At 35.1% G+C, this 16,717-nt stretch overlaps 1 protein-coding gene across 4 annotated transcripts in view; it reads left to right on the plus strand.

Annotated features, from left to right (window-relative positions):
- The window catches only part of LOC149803565 (uncharacterized), a 109,229-nt gene that overhangs the window by 8,975 nt on the left and 83,537 nt on the right, over positions 1-16,717 (plus strand). For all 4 annotated transcript variants that reach the window (XM_089953301.1, XM_089953299.1, XM_089953300.1 and 1 more), the window contains exon 2: positions 241-355. The gene's annotated coding sequence lies outside the window, so the exon portion shown is untranslated. The remainder of the gene's footprint in view (positions 1-240; positions 356-16,717) is intronic.

Consider the following 16,717-nt stretch of genomic DNA (forward strand, 5'->3'; position numbering starts at 1 on the left):
ATTTTTTCCAAAGTTGTCATTCTGCCATCACATATGGCCAATGTTGCTAAGACTAGAAAAATAAGAATACAAGACGTATGAAAAGCCGATCAACAGAAGTTGTACACATTATACTTGTCAACCACTAAAAGTAGAAAAAAACATTTGCACAACTTTGTTTCAAAGCAGCTTAACATAATTTGACAAAGCTTAACAAAGAGATCTTCAAAATTGTGATCTTTTATTGTTTCTATTCCCCAGTGTTATTTAGTTCCCAGACGAAATCATGAGTCCAGATTATGTTACGTAACAAAGACAGACGTTTCCTCCACCATTGCATCCGAGGAGAAGAGAGAGCTACCCGTAATAAAATCAGGTAAACATGTGAGAAAACTCTACTTTAGAACCACCACCGTGTATCATCACTTGCTTCCTGGGAAAATTTTATATTTAACATTTCAAGCATTCTGTACAACCTTGGTCACTACAGTCGTCTTTATGATGTCTTGAACGTTAATCCCATGATAATCATGTAAAATGTTCTACTCGATCTCTTATACCTGTCATAATAGTCAAGGGAAGTTGGACTTTCACAGATAAAAAATCCCTCACCTTTCATGAAATCTCCTGATTAGGGTTCATACTGAGCAAAGAATTCATATATGTCCTGAACACTTCAGCCATGAAATCTTTACTCATTTACAATTCGAGTACATCTTGAATTCCACGGGATATAACTTAGTTCAAATATTCTCTTTGCAGACACCTTCTTTTTCGTCACTTTAGTTTTGGTGAATCAACGATTGCAGTTTATTTTACAAACTGTATTTAAATAGGTGACTAACCATACAGCGACATCACATTTTCAGCTGGTCCCCAACGGTTGAAAGAACTTCATAACCATTACATGTTACGAGCACATACTTCCCAGCATTCACTCGTTTGTTTTTAAAGAAATCTGTTCTATCTTGTAAAGTTCATTTGTTTATTTTCAAAGAAATATTTTCGATCCTGTAAAGGTCATCTTGTTTGTCATATAAAAATAATTCTTTTTCGTAGAGAATTCCCTGAATGTCATCGTCTCTTAAAGTTCCTACCTTGTGCACTATATCATCGCCTAAATTGGCTTACCTCATTTGGAAAAATCTCTTCTTTGGGATTATGCAGATTCCTTTGGGAAATATAGACTTAGAATTGGAAATTCATTTTGTCCGTAATTTAAATTTAGCGGTCTCAAAATAGTCACTTGTTTTGATGTCCATATAGATTCATCCTAGCTTTACTTGTTTTCCCATTTTCGATGTTTCCATGGTAGTCATATTGACAAACGTTTTCCCATTTTCGGTGTTTCCATGGTAGTCATGTTGACAGATGTTTTCCCGTTTTTAATGTTTCCATAGTAGTCAGGTTGACAGAAGTTATCCCATTTTCGATGTTTCTATGGTAGTTATGTTGACAGAAGTATGATAGGAGTTACTGTAGTTTTCCATGAATGTAGACAAAATATCAACCCATTTTCTAATTTAATTCTAAGCGAAATATTACCGTATTCTCATCTTGAGATTTCGGTTGAATCTCTACACCACGGATGTTTTTTTTTCTTTCTTTTGTTTTAAACACGAGTGAGAAGATAATATTACATACCTCTCTTGGTATGATAGTTCCTCTACATTCTGATAGAAAAATCCATCACTCTCATTAAACTGCGTCTTTTTCCCTCGTTTTGTAAAATTTGTTCCAATCGCTGATAAAAGATTGATTTAAATGCCTGGTGTAAGCCATTTGCAGGTTTAGATTTTAATTTGTAAATGATTGTAGCAATTTTAAATGAGTGAAACCAAGGGTATTTGAAAAAAACAAGTTTTGCTTTGTGTGCCTTTTGTCTGAAAGTCTCCATTCGAGTACAATGTGTGTTGTGATTTTGGGGATTTTATTTGCTCATTGAATGTTATTACGGTATGCTGCGACGTTAAATGCATGTCTCTTTGTCTTTAAAATATCTAAAGACTAATTTGGCATGTTATGGAAAGGCAAAAAAGTTGGTGGCTTTATTGTGCGGAGGCGACATTGAATTTATAAAGTCATTCTGACATACCAAAGAGAAAATCACTCTTATCTTAAATACGAAACCTAGAATTTTATATTCCATACACAAAAATGTGCAAACTGTTCATTAAGGGTACAGAAAGAGAAAATTGCATTTTTCTAAATATTTCAATAAAGATCGAATTTTCTACAGACAAGGTTAATTTTAAATACTCCAGATAAACATGATTTTTAAGTCTTGGAAACGCCAGTGAAAAAACTAGATTTATTCTTAACATTTAAGCTTTTTCGAGTTGTCGCACTTCTGAAAAGTGGTGTTAATTTCTGAAAATTAAAATTTCCAAACAAAGGTTATTCACTTCGCTTCGAATAGACATGTTAACTTTCATGCCATGCTTTTATCCCAGTTCAACTATAAAAGTGTGCAAGATGTACCCATCAAGCCGTCGACCTTGACTGATAGTTTGACTAATATTAGGGTTAACAGAGGCATTAGACTGTGTTGCTAGACTTGAGTACTATTCTAATATGAGGGTTATCAGAGACATTAAATTGTGTTGCTGGACTTGAATAATTTCCTAATAGCTAGACCTGAGTACGTTCGTAATATCAGGAATAAAAGATGCATTACATTGTGTTACTAGACTTGAGTGCCTTCGTAATATCAGGATTAAAAGAGGCATTACATTGTGTTGCTGGACAAAGGAAAATATCTGATAACTGTTTGGATCTGACATCCATTTCTATGCTATAGATTTATTTAATTTCAAATTGAAAATATTCAAACATTCTTTCGGAAGACTTCTATGACTACGTCTTTTCCTACTTCCTGCATGGCTACCTCCTATTTCTTCACTACTTCCAGGAATATCAGAGAAGTACACATCGTTAAAGAAAATAACGTTACTTAGCAATTGTCAGATGAAATATAATTATCATCGTCCAAATATGGAATGATCCCTTAAGTTCATCTGTCACGTGCTATGTTTTTTTAAATCAAATGACATGACATATCTACTGTCAAAGCCATCTAAATCAACCTGCTTGCTTGAATTAAACATTCTATATTCATACTCGGATTTGGTTGCTTATTCCAATGAGGGCAACTATTTATATGCCCTTCTGTATAAGTCTTCTTATGTTTTTCGTTATCATTTGCAGTTGATGCTGAATAGGATTTTGTCGAATATAATAATTCAATTATATATATATATATATATATATATATATATATATATATATATATATATATATATATATATATATATATATATATATATATTATAATGTTACTTGTTTAGGCTCGGATAAACAGTAACAAAAGAAAGAGTGAAAACAACAAGCTTTGAGAAAGTTAACAAATAATTTATTTCCCTGGAAAAACTCTGTAAAAATGAGGAAAAAAAGGACTTAAGGTTTGAAGAATCAAATCCAAAATAAATCCAAGAATAATCCACGAATCAAATTTTAGAAGTCTTAATAATGAAATGTTCTAATGAATTTAAGTTCGAGTCCCGACGAAACTCGAAGATGGAAGGCGATGACGTATACTGTATCCTGTGTAGTGTTGTAAGGTCTACGGTTCTGTGTTATTTACAAACAATAATCCGGTGTTTGAATTAATGAAATGTCTTTGTCCAAGAATTCTGTATGAGCACTCATATATTTCCAGGAAAAATAATTATCCTTTAGAATCCAAATAATTTTGAATAAAAATTAAATTCTTACTCCAACTGACACAACAGACACTTCCCAGTGTAAAGTAGAAGCCCCGACTCAGAAAAATCTTTATAAACAATGATTATACAGTAACTTCAAAATAAAAAAAACAAATTCCCAGATGAGGGTCAACTTTCGAGAATCTTCGAGAGGTCTGTACGTATAAAATAGTACGTATTCCCAGTATGATCCTGACAAAAGCCAATCATTTTACTCTAAAAAAATGTTTACTTGCCTCATTGATTTCTGAAGTCAAGATCGGGAACTAGGTCAGCTTTATGTATTTACAACAAGAGTCAAGGTCAATATATTTTCTGAAAAAATATTAAGTTCCTAGTAAACAAAACTATATTATATTGACATATAATGAAATTAGAAATAATACGATTTTAAAACTTACAAACAATTAAATTAAATCTCATATAAAGTAAATCAAATATACATAACACTTCCCCCATAAAGAAAAAGAAAGATTTATATAATAAAGCTTTCTTTTTATACGATAGATTAATTATACATAAGGTTAAAAGAAAACTTTTATAAATTGCACACAGTGTACAAGAAATAATAGATTACATTATTATACAAGGGAAAGTGCGTCTCCTATTAAATTATATTTTCCCTTGATGTGCCTGATGTCAATATCATATTCCTGTAGCAACAAAATGCTTCTTTTTAGTCTTTGATTTTTATTTTTCATCTTGCCAATGAAAACAAGGAGGTTGTGGTCACTAAGCACAATAATCGAAGAAGGAGCTGAACTAATGCAAACTTCAAAATGTTGTAATGCCAGTATCAAAGCCTAACATTCCTTCTCGATTGTGTAATAATTTCTTTGGTGCTTATCTAATTTCTTAGAAAAATAGTACACTGGCTGATCAATACCATTTTCGTCTTGCATCAACAGACAGTTTAAATGATTGGATGAAATTTGGAGCTGTGAAAACTGGCATGCTTTTAAGTATGGATTTTAACTTCTCAAAAGTCTCCTGACATTTTTCAGTCCAAAGGAACTTGTTTTTGTTACTCAATAAATTTTTCAGGGGTTCAGGAATTATAATTGTTGATGTGATGTGATTTTTTTTTTTTTTACGTAGCTTTAACAATTTTCCAGTGATATCTGTGGCAGTTTAAATTGATGGCTAGCACTGGGTCTTCATGCCGCAGACATGTAACATGATGTCTCACCCAGCCATATTATCCTGACATCACGCCCACCGTTCCTAACACTAACCTCTTAATGCTGAACGCCTAGCGAGGCAGCTGTTAGTAGCACTTTTGTAAGTCTTTGGTATGACTCGGCCAGGGATCGAACCCACGACCTCCCGCATCCGAGGTGGACGCTCTAACCACTAGGCCACCGGAGCGGTTTCAGGAATTATAGAAAAATTGGAACAAAATGTTCGATAGTATCCAGCCATAACTAAGAATCGCATCAGTTCCTTTTTATTTACAGGTACAGGGCAGAGATAGCCTTGACCGTAGTATCTATAGCTTTAACTTGTCCATGTCCCACGAGATATCCTAGAAAAGTTGCACGGCAGAACTCACTTTTGGATAAATTAATTGTCGAAGTTGCATATGTGAGTCTGTCGAAGAATTTTCGAATTTTTGCTAAATGTTCTTTCCAGATGTCGTTGTAGATGATGACATCATCAATGTAAGCATCACAATTGTCTAGAACAGAGGTAATCATATTCACGAGACGTTGAAAAGTACTGGCCATCCTTTCATCCCAAACGGCATTATATTGATAAAGTTCATCTGGGGTCTCGAATGCCGAAATTTCCTTTGCTCTTTCCGTTAGTGGAATTTGCCAAAATCCTTCTAGAAGGTCAAATTTGGTGATATACTTGGCATTTCCGATCTAATCAATGCAGTCATCGATTCTTGGTAATGCGAAGTAATCTGTTTTTTGTCACACTATTCACCATCCTATAATCAGTACACATATGGAAAGTTTTATCTGGTTTTGGAACCAGCATGCATGGCGAACTCCTGTCACTTTTACTGGGCTCTATAAAATCATTCTCCAGCAAATAGTGAATTTCTTTTTTCAAGTATTCCTGTTTGAGAGGGTTCATCCTGTACGGTTGTTGTTTCACAGGTTTGGAATTTACAATTTCGAGGTCGTGGAAAACAATTTGTTCTTGTAAGAACATCAGGAAATAAGTGCTCATATTCAACTAATAACTGTTTAAGTTCATTTCTTTCTTGCTCTAGCAAATGTGAAAGTTTCTGGTCCAGACCTTTCATAATTTCTGAATTCCGAAGATTTGTCACTCCAATATCAGTGGAATCCGATGATATTTCTTCGCTTAAATTTTCAATGAGTGGGACATGTGCAACTAAATTAATTGCATGTTTAACCTGTCTCTTTCAATATATTCTTTTAGTATGTTTATGTGGCAGAGTTGTTTTTGTTTTCGCCTCCCAGGAGTATTTATGATGTAATTTAAATCATTTAATTTCCTGTCAACTGTGTAGGACCATACTACTTAGCCTGAACAGGACTTTGTGGTATGGGCAAGAGAGCCACTACTCTATCACCTGGCTGAAAAATCCTTTTGGTCCAGTTTTTATCATATCTTGACTTCATTTTTGATTGGTTATAGTGCAGATTTGCTCTTGCGACCTCACAAGCTTTTGACAACTTATACTTAAAATTTGGAAACATAATCAAGAAGATTAATTTCAGTATCTTCATTAGAAAAAAGTTTCTCTTTTATCAACTTCAATGGTCCACGCACAGTAAGTCCAAAACACAGTTCAAAGGGACTGAAGCGTAAAGATTCTTGAGCTGATTCCCTAACAGCTGACATCAGCAAATGAACACCTTCAGTCCAATCTTTACCCGTATCAAAACAATATGATCGAATCGTATTTTTCAAAGTCTGCTGAAATCTTTCTAATGCTCCTTGGCTCTCAAGGTGATAGGCAGAATATTTGCATTGTTGGATGTCTAATTCGTACATAACTTGCTGGAAAATTCCAGACATGAAATTTGAGCCTGGATCAGACTAGACAGATTTGGGAAGGTAAAATGAAGTAACAAAAACTTTTATAAAAGCTTTTACTATTGTCTTAGATTGAATATTCTTCAACGTAATTTCCTCTGTGAATCATGTTGACACACACATAATGGTCAACATGTATTGGTTACCTGACTTGGTCTTAGGTAAGGGACTAACACAATCTACCATAATTCTACTTAATAGTACGTCAAAATCAGGAATAGACTGTAGGTGAGTCTTACGTATCTTATGATTGGGTTTTCCTACAGATCTACAGTACTTACCAACATCACGTTTGAATTGTCGCCAATAAAAGTGAGTCAACATCTTGGGATAAGTCTTATTAATCCCTAAATTACCAGCCAAATGAGTTTCATGGGCCAGATTAAGCATTTCCTGTCTATAAGGTTTTGGTACTACAATTTGATAGTTCACTGATCACTCATCACCAGAGGTACCTCGGAATGTCTACATTTTCTCATAAGAATTCCATTTTTAATGAAATATTAGACAGGAACTTCAACGGCTTTGGTTTCACTAATGACCCTTTCAAACAAACTGGAGATCTCAGTATCTTTTTCCTGTTCGACGACAGTCGTTTGTCACCCTGATTAGAATAAAGAGAATGAGTAGTTAAAAGAGGATCACTGTGATCAATACCTTTTGATTGATCCAAACGAGGACTAAACGTGACCGCATCAAAAGCCTGACCAATACATGTGTCAGCTAAATGAATACTTTCCTTATCAATATTATTCTCAGGAGCTTTCTTTGCCATAGCTCTGGTAACTGCACAATCTGGGAATACATCAGGGAATTCTTTTTCAATTGGATCGACTTTCTGATCCAAACAAGGCTTGCCATTTACAAGTTGATTAACCACAACCTTGTCTCCAGCTAGGTCGTTGCCTAGTAATAAATGATTGCCCTCAGCGGGTAAAACAATCGCTATGCCGACTGTCATGGGTCCTGAGACTAAGTCTGATGACAAATTTGCACAATGGAGAGGGACATTAACAAAGCCACACTCTACTCCCTGAATAAGAACACTCTCATTAGAAGAAGACTTCTCAGAAAAAGGCAAAGTACCTGACAATAAATGAGTCTGAGAAGCTCATGTGTCCCTTAAAATTGTAATAGAGATAGGCTTGACCGAATCACCCACGAGTGATATAGAACCCTTCGACATGAATGGTTCATAAATCTCAATATTAAAATCAGACTGGAGTTTATTAGACCCAACAAATGTATTGCTTTCAAGACATGACCGTAACCATGACCTTTTAGAAATAAGAGCATTTGGAATAGATCTGTCTTGATTCTGATGCCTATTTTTCAATTTGTAGCAATCAGAAATAACGTGTCCTTTCTTATTCCAATATGTACAAGTAGGAGGAGACAAGGATCTTGAGTCAAGTTTGCATGAAGCTTGATTTTTAGAAATTGTACCCGTTTGAGATTTAAGCGGGCTTGTATTAGGCTGAAATACTTTTCTACCAGAGGACTGTTGAGTGGAAGTCTTATTCACAAAGGGAACTTTATGAGTTACGGAATACGCATCAGCAGCACGAGCAGCATTTTCCAAGTTTTCGATCTGATGCTCGTCAAGATAGGTCTTAATGTCACTATGGACACAGTTCTTAAACTCTTCAAGTAAAACAAGTTGTTTGAGACTTTCATAATCTTGTTCAACTTTCTAGGCTATGCACCATCTATCAAATAACTGCTCTTTTTTTAGCACATTCAACATGAGCTTGTCTAGCTTCTTTTTTATAGTTTTTAAATTTTTGCCGATAAGCTTCAGAGACTAACTCATAACCCCTTAAAATGCATTCATTAACCGTATCATAGTCAACACTTTGTTGAACTGACAGTGAACGGTAAATATCACTAGCTTTACCAATTAGTGCATTTTGTAATAATTGAGTCCAATGCGCCATTGGCCATTTCAAATTTTCAGCAACGTTTTCAAAAAAAGGAAATTATTTGTCTACATCTTTTTCTCTGAAAGGGGGCACTAATCTAATATTCTTTGCAACATCGAAGCTTAAATTTGTTTTTGAAGCGTGAATGTCCTTTTCACATGCCAGCTCCGATTCTTTTAACCGAATTTGAAATTCCCTTTTATCCTTCTCTGCTTGTAAATGCAGTTGCTTTTTTTGTAACTGCATTGTCTTTCTTTCTCTTTTTCTTCTGCTTATAAATGTATTTCTTTTTCTTTTTCTCTTTCCTGTCGTTCTCTCTCTCTCTCCTCATTCTCATATTGTAACTGTATTTGTTTTTCTTGTAACTACATTTGTATTTCTTGTAACTACATTTGTCTTTCTTCTCTCTTTCTTCTTTATGAAGTTCCAGCTTCCCTAACTCCAATTCTATGTTGTATTTTAATTTTAATTCCTTTGCTTTGTGTCAGAGTCTGACACAGACTTATTGATCAAAACTAAAGGACTTTTATCCAATACTTTCTTTTCTACCAAGTACTGGACCACAATAATTTTTATTTCTTGCTTCGTTAATGAAGCCTTTGCCTCAGAAAGATGATATTTTCTGGCAATTTGAATTAATTCATATTTTTTTAAAAGGTCCAATTGGTCCTGGGTAGGACTTGAAAGAAAAATTTCAACTTATGATGACATTTTAGAAAAAAACTTGCCGACTTCACTGAAGATTTAAAAAACGAGGGGAATTCAAATGTCAAAAAAACAAAGTTTTCTGAAATATTTTAGCCAAAATTCAAATATATAAAACAACACACACACACACACAGATATATATATATATATATATATATATATATATATATATATATATATATATATATATATATATATATATATATATCCCATCAAATCGTAAACAAGTTCTCTTCCAGAACATTCTAGGTTCATAAATCCATGAACAAGTCTATGCCTTGTACTCAAATTTTGATAAATATCTTGTTTACCACTTTCAGTTATGACACAATTCATGAAGGGAAATTGAACAATCCTCATTTACAGACAAATATTAAACACACAATGTAGATGTACATGGCACCTCCCCATACAAAAAAGAAAGATTTATGCAATAAAGGTTTCTTGTACATATTAGTCAATTATACATATGATTTTATATTAATTAAAATTACATAGGAATATATGTTATAAATGACCCAAATTATAAGCAAAATAAAGCGATATTGTGCTCCTATACACATGGAAGTACATCTGTGATCACATTATTTTCTACTCTGATTTATCTGATGTCAGTATTGTTTTCCTGAAGCATCAAACTCCATCCCAGTTTCTGATTTTTGCATTTCATCTTGTTAAAAAAGTATGGTGTGTGATCACTCAATAAATAATCAGAGAAGGATTTAAACTAATATACACTTCAAAATGTTGCAAAGCCAGTTTCAAAACCAATCATTCCTTCTCGATTGTGGAATACTTTTTCACGTGATTATTTATTTATGTTAGAAATATAGCACACTGGATGACCTACACCCTTTTTTATCCTTTGAACCAGTAATCGATTAACCCATACATCACTTTGATCAACATACACTTTAAATAATTGACTGAAATTTGGAGTTTAAACGAACAGGTGCATCTTTAAATATGGCCTTCAATATGTGAAAAGATTCCTAATGGTTATCGCATCAGTCGTCTTTTATTAACAGGCGCTTGAATTCAGATTATTTTTTACCTTAACTTCTGTAAGTTTAACTTGTGGGAACAATATGTTCTAAAAATGTGAAACAAACACGGCAAAATTCACTTTTACTTAGATTGTCAAATTTGCATCACTGAGTTCATCAAAGAATTTCCGAAGCGTTTCCATGTGATCTTCTAGATATCATTATAGATTATGAACGTGTCACAATTATCTAGACCAGATGTTATATTCATTAAACGCTTGAATGTTGACGGAAATTTTTCATATAAAAGGGTATCAGCTTAGAATGATAAAGCCCATCGGCAGTTGGAAATGCCGAAGTTTCTTTCGATCTTTCCTTGACTGGAATTTGCCAGAATCCTTTTAAAGGTAAATCTCGGTGACGTATTTTGCTTTTCCAATTTTGTCAATGCATTAATCCATTCTTGTCATTGGAAATGAATATCTTTTTGGTGACATTGTCGACTTTTCTATAGCAAGGACACATGCAGAATGTATTATCTGGTTTAGCCAGAAGAATAGATGGCGAGCTGCTTAAATATTTACTTGGATCTATAAAAATAAGTTTCCAGTAAATATTCAGTTTCTTTCTTGAAATATTCCTGCTTGAGAGGATTAATCATGTAATGGTGCTGTTCCACAGGTGTATAATCTACACTCTCAACTTCATGATAGGTTGTATTTGTTCTTTCTGGAAAATTAGGAAACAAATGATAATATTCAAATATTAACTGTTTTAGTTCACTGTTTTCTTGTGGTTGAAGATGTGAAAGTGTCTGGTCAAGATTATTTAATATTTCTGAACTCCAAAAAGAGTTTTAATTAAAGTGACTGCAGTCAGATTACATTCCATTGTTTACATTCTCACTGTGTGGGATAGGTAAAACTAAATTGATTGAATTAATCGGGATATCGCTACTAAAATACTCTTTGAACACATTTGTGTGACAAAGCTGTTTCTAATTCCGCCTACTATGACTTAGAATGATGTAATGTAAGTCATTGCCTTTCGTTTCAATTGTATAAGGACCATAAAGTTTAGCCAGAAGAGGATTTTAAGGTAAGGACAAAAGAGGCAGAAATCTCCTTTCCTCTATTTTTCTTTCGTACCTTAATTTAATTTCTGAATTATTAGATTGAAGATTAGTTTCACAAAATATACCAAAGACATAGTCAAGATTAATCTTTGACTCTTCGTTTGAAAGAAGTTTCTCTTTTAATAACCATGGACAATATGTCGATACACCAGTTCAAATGGATTCAAACCTAATGATACTTGAACTGATTCCCTAAAAGCAAACAGCATCAAATGAACACCTTCACCCCAATCCTGTAATGTATCAGAAACGAATAAGATCGAATTATATTCTTCAAAATGTGATACTAAAGTACCTTGACTTTCAGATTATAGGCAGAAGATTTAAACGGTTGGATGCCTAATTCTTGCATTGCTTGTTGCAAACTTCGAGACCTAAACATTTTGGCCATGATCAAACTGGACATATTTAAAAATGGCAACAAGTGCAAAAGATTTATTATTTATTAAAGCCTTTGTTATGGTTTTAGTTTTAATATTTCTAAAAGAAGCGCCTTTGGAAATCTTGTGAACACACACTTTTCGTCAACAAGTATTGGTTACCTGACTTGGTGTGAGGTAAGGGACCGACACAATCTACCATATGTTAAATGGTTCGCTAAATATAGGAATAGGTTTGCAGATGCTCCTTAGGCATATTTTGATTGGGTTTTCATATTTAGAAACATCACTTTTGATTTTCGGCCAATAAACATGATGTAAGAGCTTGTGGTAAGTCTTACTGACTATTAAACGAAAAGCCAAGGGAGTTTCATGGGCTAGACTAAGAATTTCATGTCGATATGACATAGGAACAACAATTTGATAGCTTACTGGCCAATCATCACCAGCTGGTATCTCAGATGGGCTCCATTTTCTCAGAGACAACCCTTAGGGCAGCACGCTTTTTGCATCAGAGGAGCCCGTAAAACCAGTTTCCGGCAAGTATTGAGCTTATGACATATATTGCGCACGTTAGTGTATTTAACTACTAAAATGTCAACAAAAGAAATATATCGTTGAATTGGTTCCAATCACAGCAATAAGTGGATAGATGGAAAAAATGTTACATTGCAGTAAGGTACACATCGGTCCCGGAAGTAGGAATCATTTGGATAAAGCGGTGCAAATTAGTCAGACAAGCAAATCAAAATCTTGTGTAGCAGTTTTTACTTAAAAGGGGATTCCGTTTTAGTAAGTAAGGTTGGCTTTTTATATAAAAATAATTAAGGTTTAACCACACCAAAACGTACGAAACTCATAATTCCACACATTAAACGTTATAAAAAGAAGCTATCCAAGCGTGTAGTACAACAAACTAAAAACATTGCTAATCTACGGATATCCTTTGAAAGAGAAATAGAGAGGATAAAATTTCAGACTGATGCAGGTGTGATCCATGGACAGTCAGTGGACAATTTGTGCAAGACTTATGCCCACCATTAGTGCTAAAAGAATGCTCAGTGTTTTAAAATACATATTATTCCAGTTGTTTTTATAATGATCATTAAATTATTTTGTCAATATTTTGTTTCTGAGTGTCTCAGGGGTGTACCGAGCTTGAACTTGGCTCAGAGTGCGGAGACGAAGCGAAGAAACGGTTACTTGTCAGAGATTTTCATACAAAAGTTCGAACTGAATTGATAACTTATCATTACCAGTGAAGCAACAAGAAGAAAAAAAAAACAACAAAAAAAAAAAAAGAAACACAAAAATGGATACATGTGAACGTTATTACCTTTTTGAACCACAGTTTGAATCCTGTCGTGCGTGGTAATGATGAACTTGCTAATCACAAACCTCAAGATCATCAAGCTAATGTCATCAACTCGGACGAAAGTAATCTCACAGGAACCCACTGGGTAGCCGTCTACTTTCCTAAAGAAGGTTGTGTGGAGTATTTTGATTCGTATGGATTGCTACCTTTGGAAGACGACATCATCAACTTTACGAGACGAAATACCCAGACGACACGATTCAATAATGTGAAATTACAAGGCACAGATTCCATGGTGTGTGGATAATATTGTGTGTATATTCTTCATCAACGCAGTCTTGGATATTCTTTTGAAAATTTAAAGACTTATTTTGATCGTCGCTCTTCTAGAAACGATGACAAAGTAGATGGATGGTTTTGTGACTATTATGGTTATCTTTTGTCGTTAGCTAGAAAACAGTGTAAATCAATGGCCCAATGACTTCCATCAGTGGAAGTCTAGCTTCACTTTACAAAGTTGTCAACCTTGTCAAAAATATATTGTTATTTGAACAAAATGTTTGTTTATTGTTGATTGTTAATTGTTAGTTGTTAGTTACTTAAACAAAAATGTTGTGGTTTGAAAAAATGCGTCTGTCGTTTGTTTCCAATTTTTATGATGACACATGCTCTTTGGCTTCTCTCTATCCCTCACCTTTAAATCAAACTATCATAGCTTTTCGACTCTAAACATTGTAGGGATGATTTCTATCGCGTCCTCGCTTGAACCATAAAGAGCTAGACAGTCTTCAGTCTGATCATCCATTGTTAACTCATCCTCCTATGAAGATGTCCTCAAGACTAGTCAAGCTGAACGAAGCTTACGTGAATTTATCGTGTCAGGCAAAGTCTGATACCGAAGCCTGAAGAGATAGAGAATGTCAGAATGTTGAAAGTGACTGAAGACCTGATACAAGAGCTCTTCAGAGAAAAAATCAAGAAGGAAAAGGAAGAATGGACGGAGAAATACATACTTCAAAAGGAGATAGAGCAGAGAGAACAGCAGCAGCAACCAGACAGGTTTTGTCGACTGTCGTGTAGACTTTAAAGAGTTGTATTTCTCTTTCCGAAGAAGCAGACCCTATCCTGTGGGAAAGCCTGACACTAGGCGGGGACTCAATCTAAGACAATAAAAGATTGCCAGAACTCTCTGTCCACAAAGACAGCTGTTTTTCAGGTCTACTTCAATACTCTAGAAAAGAGATAATAATAATAGAATTGCCAATGGTATGTTAGTAAGTTAAAGAATAGAAGTATGTCTACAAGCACTACGTTTGTTTGACTTTGTTAGAAGTGTGTCTTTAAGCACCTCGTTTCCATAGCATGTAAATAGTAAGTGAGCTTTTGATAGTAGTTAGGGTTTGTAAGTAAAAAAGTGAGTGTTTCTTTCAAGTCCGCGCATTCCATGTTTCTTTGGGTAATGATATGGGCAATGCAAGTTTTGGTGACAGGGTATGTTTTCCTTCACGTCAGTGCTTGACAAATATAAAGGAAAACGTTCGTCAGTCTGGCTACCCATCGTTGACGCATCACCTAAAGAAGATAAGCAACAGAATTGGTAAATTGCTTGAACTCCAAATGTACCTGGATGAACTGGCTATGGAGACCATAGCCGAAGAGGCCAGGATAGAGAAAAAGGAGGAAGAGAGGAAGAAAAGAAGAAAAGAAGGAAGAAATGAAGGAAAGGATCCTGCCTTACCTCATGTTGAGAACTTTTTGTGAGGTGAAACTTATGGTCATTACATCTCCACATGCAGCACCAGCAGCACAGCCACATCAACCACAGCCACAACCTCTCCCACCAGTACAAATGGCCGCGATCCCACATATGGAAAACTGGGAGGAGGAGTTGCGAGAGCAACCACGAGAACCACAGCATCCACGGGTCTGGCACAGGAGAAGACAGAGTGAAGTCTTCAGGGTCCCGCAAACTGAATCATGGGATGATGAGGCCACACAAGCTGCCTCCGCACTCTCGGTAGCTACAGTCAGTTGGAACAATGAGTGGAGCCGACGCTGTGTCTGTGGTGCTCGGCCTGAGAGGTGTCAAGATTAACCAGGTGTATCTGGAATTCAAACAAAATAAGCCCTTCGCATAGCTACCTCAATACTCTAGAAAAGAGGCTATTCAAGTAGCCAATTGGTGTGAATGTGGAGTAGTGTAATTATAAACACTCACTCCTTTACTGATGTGATTGTGCGTGTGTGCGTGTGTGTTTGTATGAGTGAGCGTACGTTTGTGTGATAATAGAGTGTGGTTCTTTTCCCTTTCCTTCTGTGTGGATAGTAGAGTGTGTGGTTTATGAGTTAGCATAACGTTTGTGTGGATAATATATATTGGGGTTTGTTTTCTCTCCCTTCTGTGTTGATAGTATAATTGGAGTTTGTTTTTTTCTTCTTCCCGTGTGTGGATAGTAAATAATGTTTTTTCTTCTTCTTCTTCTTCCAGTGTGTGGATAGTAGATTTTGTTTTGTTTTTGATCCACACCTCTGTGTTGATAGTATATGTGTGGTTTGTTTTTGCTCCTTCCCGTGTGGGGATAGTAGAGTGTGTGGTTTGTTTTTTCTCCTCTCCCCGTGTGTGGATAGTAGATAATATGTGAAGTAAGTGTAATGGATGTTTCAATACACGTCCATCCTTGGCACATATAAAGTCAAAGCGTTCAACATCACACCATTCAGCATTGAAAAAACGAAGATGGCCATCGATTTTTTTAACAACTTGAAAAATAGTTGGTACTGGATCATGGATGTAGCTTGCAGATCAATGGAAGTTTCAAGGTAGCCTAGACTTTATGACCAGTCTAAAAGTAGCCAGAGACCTGGTACAAGGTATGATGGAGGAAGAAGTGGAAAATTTAAGAGACTTCATTCAACCTCCGTATGTCAGAGTGGGAACTTTGAAGGAGGCCATTGATAATGGCATCAAAGTTATGTGTTATTTAGAAGAGACATTGTATTTGACAGAGTTGTCATTTGTAAAGGCCAACTAAAAAAGCTGAGGAAATGATGAAAAAGGTAATGAAAGAGGCAGTTAAAAAGATTAAATATAACTGGACAAAAGAAAGAAAGGAACAAGACAACAGAAAGAAATAAGAGGAGTTTGAAAGACTGAATAAAAACTGGATAAAGGTGCAGGAGAAATTTAGATCTGTGGGACATCCTGACTGGATGCCAGAGAAGGAGAAAAAGAAGAAAGGAATTATTGAGACAGTGAGGAAATGGTTGAAGAAATGTTGAAAATAGAAGAAGAACCCAAAGGCCCAATTCAGGGCCACTCATATGCCTCAAAAAGATTTGCTTTCTTGCCTAAAATTATTTAGTTGTATAGTAATTTATTACATAGATTGATGTTCATCCTTCTATGTCTGTATGTTGTGTTATATATGTCTTTGTTTACCCACCCCGCCTATTGGTCCTATACAAACTCAATCCATTCGCTTGTCCGTAGACAGGCCCAACCTTTTGTCT

This window comes from Sinohyriopsis cumingii, chromosome 3 (genome assembly GCF_028554795.1).
Source record: "Sinohyriopsis cumingii isolate HCF-2022 chromosome 3, ASM2855479v2, whole genome shotgun sequence".
NCBI classification, from domain to species: domain Eukaryota; kingdom Metazoa; phylum Mollusca; class Bivalvia; order Unionida; family Unionidae; genus Sinohyriopsis; species Sinohyriopsis cumingii.